The 5967-nt window shown below is 35.7% G+C and overlaps 1 pseudogene; it reads left to right on the top strand.

Annotated features, from left to right (window-relative positions):
• The first annotated feature begins 212 nt into the window (after positions 1-212).
• LOC121426803 lies at positions 213-4908 on the top strand (annotated as a pseudogene).
• The last annotated feature ends 1059 nt before the right edge of the window (positions 4909-5967 follow it).

The following is a 5967-nucleotide window of genomic DNA, read 5'->3' as shown; positions in this document are numbered from 1 at the left end:
GTTTATTGCATCTAAATCATGTTCGACGATACTAATATTTATTATAAGTTTTGATATATTATATTTATACGTGAAGAGTATGCGCACCTTTGACATTGATAGTTAATAAGATTGTGCATTACGAAATAAATTGTATGCAAATTAAGATTAAACAGACGTCAAAGTGCAATATAAGGTTGAGCGGTATGATCATGTCATCGTGAAAGTATCTCGGGGTGTTGTCAGCCTTTGCTATTTCAACAGGCGTTGGAAGAACCAACTATCCGCAATTTCAGATCGGATTTACATAAGAAAAGGGTAAGAATAAATCTTAAGTGTATGCGTTATTAGCATTTAGAATAATTATATTCGAGATTGCAGTAATAACGATAACGTGCCTTTGTATATCGCGATCCATCTAGAAATGTACCATTTCGAGGCGCAGACGAGAAAATAAAGAATGCGAGAGTTTTTGGACGAGTGTCTCAGTGTCAATAACTGGTAGTAAAGATAAGACTTAAGTATAATTTGAGCATTCCTTTTGATGAAATGATTCTTGAATTTAATGTTTAGTAAGAGAAGGTGCTCCTGCAAAGAAAGCTCACTCACCCTAACATACTCTTGTTGTTGTGTAATAGAATGTCTATTCACTGTTAAGGGCTAATCATGTGGGGTCTTACGAAGAAGCTGGGGCCCGTTGCATAAAACTTTTTACCAGAGAAAACTCAGGTTGTTTTTACCGGAGTTTTTGGCCTGTGTTAAACTCAATGGCAGAAATCAGACTAACCTTAGTTTTCAGTTTTTACCAGATTTTTCTCAGGTTAAAAGTTTTATGCAATAGGCCCTGGTGTCATGGTCTGAGCTGATGATGTGTATTAGGCAGATCTTGAAACATGTTGATGCAACTCCATCTACAAAGCTTTTCAAGTGAACATCATGAACATGGGCATATACTACCGTGCTAATAAACTCGACTGTTATACTGTAATGAAACTATATTTCGGTGCAAGTTTTATCGATATGAAAAATATCAAAATAATTATCCAAAATATCCGAAACAACTAAATAGAATGTAGTGATGGCAATGTAGGTATTACACCCACCTCTCTCTCTCACGCACACACACCTCTCCCCCTCTTAAAAGTACTGCAAGATCTCGCACATCCGAAAGGAAGAAGACGTTACATTCATATACATAGTCATGTATATTATTTGTTTGATTATTTTTTCTTCTTAAAATTGCAATTAGCCAATATGCTCCTGCTACCCGCCTTCTTTCTTCTTTCTTTCCACTTAGTGTACTGCACTCCTCTGTCCCTCCTGTCTCACCTTCACCTCTCTTATAATATCGTAAAAGTAATATTTTCTCACACGATCCATCAGTTACGTTTTTCTCAAGTGCACGACATTTTTTTGTATTTATTTTTAAACAAAATTATCATTAAGACCCAATATTTATTTGTTGTAAATTTTGTAATGCACTGAGAAATCTCTTCAACACAAATGCCTCTTTCCATTCATACTTTATGCGTCATTCAGCAGATCTTCACCAATATCTTCCAAAAACTGAAATCACCCAAAATTCTTTACGTTGTAGAGGAATTATTAAGCTGTGGAATCATTTGAATAGTGATATTAAAGGAGAATGAAACTTTTGGAACAAGACAGCTTGTGTGAAAACAGAAAAATCAAAGAAACAGATCAACGAAAGTTTGAGAAATAAAATAATAATGAGAAAGTTATGCGCATTTGAATATTGCGATCACTTATGCTATGGAGATCCTCAAATTGGCAATGCGACAAAGATGTGTGATATCATTCGTGAACAACTCTCCCCATTACTTTAGTATATATTTCCCTTAAATTGCCCCTTTTATCACATATATCAGTTGCTCATGTGTTCTTTCTATATAGAAGGGCGTGTAATACATATTTTTAAAGAATACATCATGGATAAAGAGTTTGTATCACCATAGAAAAAGCAGGAAGAGACATTTTGAGGGTATTTTATAGTCCATCAAAGGGAAAGTTGATCACATGTGACATTACACATCCTTGTCACATTGCCAATGGGAGGATCTCCATAGCGTTAATGAATGCAATACTCAAATGTTCATAACTATCTCATTATTTGTCCGATTTTTCTCAAACTTTCTTTGTTCTTATTCTTTCATTTTTCTGTTTCGACACAAGCCTACTTATTTTAAAGGTTTCATTCCCCTTTAAACAAAGTAAAACTTTGCATGACTTTAAAAAACTCTTAAAAGTTGAATTTTCCGCTCAGTATAAAACTCCTGCCAATAGCACACTGTAGGTCATTTTGATTTATAATTATTACTTCTAGTTTACTTGTTTGTTTATTTCCCCTATATTAGCCCATTGTTTCGTTTATTTCTTTCTTTTTTTGTATATTGTATTTCAATGTTATTTCTTGTTCACTCTTTATGTATGTATTATATTAATTTGTATTTAATTGTACCTGGTGTTGCCCCACCCACAGTTTTTTAATGAAAATTTATAGGGGCTGCCAATCCCATGTTTGTATCTAATTTGTATATACCTGTATTTTTATGATCGATTGACTGATTGAAATAAATTTTTAATTGAAGTAAGGTGCTTGCCTCTTATACAAGCTTTCCATTTTTCAGCAAGTCCCTCCGTCTTACTTTTAATACAAATGTCATTTGAGATATCTTTATTTAATGAATTGTGTTCATTAATTCTATAATAATACATATTATATTTTTGCTTGTAGCATTTCCAACCTTGTTATGTTATGTTTATCATATTATGAACAATTGTGAAAAGGAAATAAATCAATCTAATCAAATCTGAATATACAGTTTTATCTGCAGAATGTAAAATAGGGAGGGGCGGAGAGTAATCAATAACGAGGAAATAAGACACGTTATCATTCCCTTCTTAATTCATTTTCTTTCCTTTTACCGTTTTTGCTTATACGCTCTTTATATTTTTTTTCATGAAACACAGTTTTTGTTTTCCAGTTTAGCTTATCCTTTTCCTTATCCCTTCTGTAGGTAAAACATTGATCACTATGGCGTCTAAGTTCAGCTCAGTAGAAAAGGGCGCTGTTTGTGAAGAAGCCGACTGTGAATCGATTACTGACGTCACGTTCTACGTGAAGGAAAAGAAGAAGCTCTGTCATGACTGCGCCTTGAAAAAAGAATGCATCGGAATTGTACGAAGAGGTGCACCTAATCTCTTCTGTGAAAAACACGAGAAAATCATGGACTTGTACTGCAGAACACATAACGTAGCATTATGTTATTCATGTGCATTGACAGATCATCGCCGAGAACAGTGCGTTCAAGAGGATATTATGATCGCACTGAAGAAAAATAGAGAAGATCTCAGCATCCTAAAGAATAGGGGCGATTGATAGATCAGAGTTATGTCGCATCTATGGGAATGAGATTCATAAGACCAGACAAGCCAAAGATGAACATCTACAAAATATTCAGAATGATGTTGATTCCGAAATCGAAAACGCAATCGAAAGAGACAGAGCCAGGGAAAAGGAAGATGCTGATAAAATCAATAGCGAGATTGATGGGGAAAATGAAGATTTTCAAGATGAGATTCGAAAGCTCCAGGAGGAGATTCGAAAGCTCGAAGATAACATTGAAAAGAACAATGAGAAGAGGGGGAAGCGGCATGAAGAAAATCGTTCGATTGCAGAGAAAAGACGAAAGCCGATAATTGATAAACAACGCATTCTTCATGGAGACATTCAGAACATCGCTCAAATGATCGAGAGAAAGATTGGAGAGCTTGAGAAATCATGGCAAGACGACATCAAATCAGCAGAGAAAGCAAAAGAGACACTGGACAGAATTCTTGAAGACGATAAAAATATTGTCATAGATGGACATCGTGTGCATGCATCAGTGAGTGAGGAACTAAAGAAGCAACTGAATGAGGGTGATGTGAAAGAAATAAATCGCGTTGTATTGGGTGTGAGGTTTGTGAAGGGTGTTGGGAGAGAGAAGTATGATGGAAGAATTGATGGGTATGATGGAGAGTGGAAGCTCATTGATACAATCAACGTCACAGATAAAATCACATTCCCGCGTATTGCTGGATGTATAGATGAAGATAAGGTGATGATCACAGATTTTATTATTGGTGGAACACATACCTACATGTTAGATTTGAACAGTAAAAGCACACAGAGAGTGATCAACGGTAGTGATACATCATGGATAATCTCATGTGCAGCGCTGAATGATGACAAGATAGTATGTGGTAGATGCATCAAAGGTTGTACAGGAGACAGTCTACCTGGGTGCATCAGTGTATACGACAGACAGTGGAATCACATCAATGACGTCACAATACCAAGAAACACGACGCGTAATAATTATGCATGGGTGCGCGTTGCAATCGATCAGGATGGGATGATCATCGCTGCTGAAAATGGTCAGTCTGTGATATACGTCATCAACCCAGCTAATGATGAGATTATCAATACCATCACGTGTAAAGAGAAGATAGTAATGTACGATGTGCTGTCATCAGGTCACATCATCGCTCAACCCTTTAAAAGAGATCGCAGAGCACTCATCATTGACAGAGAGGGTGATCATAGGGAAATCCCCCACAGTGATGTCATCTTGAATGTGTGTGTTGATTGTATGACAGACGACCTCTACGTCGTGACATTAGATGATGAGTACAAGACGTGTTTGATGGTGATGGGTGAGGGTGATATGAAGAAGAGAAGAGTAGCATCATTCCCTTTATCAACTAGACTGGATAGAAATAATAGATTCAATCACCTTGTCATATCTCGAATGATGATGACGTCATCAGGGAATATGATTGCATCTGATGGAGATAATGTTCTCATATTCAAAAAGCGATTCATCCTCTAGATCCATGACAGATAATAATACCGAGCAAACAAATGATATTTTGAATGTTGCTACATCTTACCATTATATGCTTTCAAACTGAAAAGAAAAAAAACCAAATGAAAATGCATGATTCATTGTAATTCATGGTTTCTTTATGGGTAAGCTTCATATTCATATTGAAAACATGTCAGGATCATGCTCTTTTATTGTGCACGTTGTCTCAGAATATCATATACCAGACTACGCCGTCGCTTTGTTGGCGTGAGTAAACATTAATATTTATTATGTCTGCATAGCAGCTCTTTATTACTGTACCCGTGCATATTTCATTTGAGTTCAGTTCCATATGTAAAACTGAACAGTTAAAATATTCCTCATTTATACCATCATGCCGGTTAAAAACATATCCTTTTAATAGTCCATCGCGTGTTTTATAGCTGCCACGGTCTTATCCTGCTAATGAAACAGTATTTGTTACTCTAAATAATTGTTCAGTAATATCTTGATTCAGTAATGAAAATTACATTCCATGAAACGCTATACCCATTTATAGATTGAAATTGTACATTTGATTCCTTTCAACGCGTTATATTAAATTATAATATTGTTCTCATAATAATGTTGCGATTTTAGAGAGGATTGCGTGGTCACGTTCGCTATACCTCGATGCGCATTACATCTAAGCATTGCTTGCTTGTTTGTATATTTTCACTTCCAACATCAGATCAACATAAACCAACGAATTGTTTTGATGTGGCTACATACGAAACAGCCCCTGGAATGATCTCGATCATGACATGATTATAATCACCTGGATTTACCGAGAGAGGGGGCTGTTACAATGATTACGATACATTTTGGTAAATTACACTTTGTGTCTTGCACAAAAATAGGGGGCCTACATTGTACATAACATATAAGCAGTAGTGTATAACTTCACAATTGGTAATTGGTAATTAAAATATACCAGTATAGTGTACATTTACTAAACGGGGTCTGTTGTTAACAGAATGCGCATTTGATGGTGATTTATTACATTTTGGTCACGTATACATTGTACCTATGTTTGTTTTTGTTTTTTGGGGGGTTCATTACAGGAAAATGTTTTGCT

Source organism: Lytechinus variegatus, chromosome 13, assembly GCF_018143015.1.
Source record: "Lytechinus variegatus isolate NC3 chromosome 13, Lvar_3.0, whole genome shotgun sequence".
Taxonomy (NCBI): domain Eukaryota; kingdom Metazoa; phylum Echinodermata; class Echinoidea; order Temnopleuroida; family Toxopneustidae; genus Lytechinus; species Lytechinus variegatus.
The sequence above is the reverse complement of the archived record's forward strand: the minus strand, read 5'-3'. Positions and strand labels throughout refer to the sequence as shown.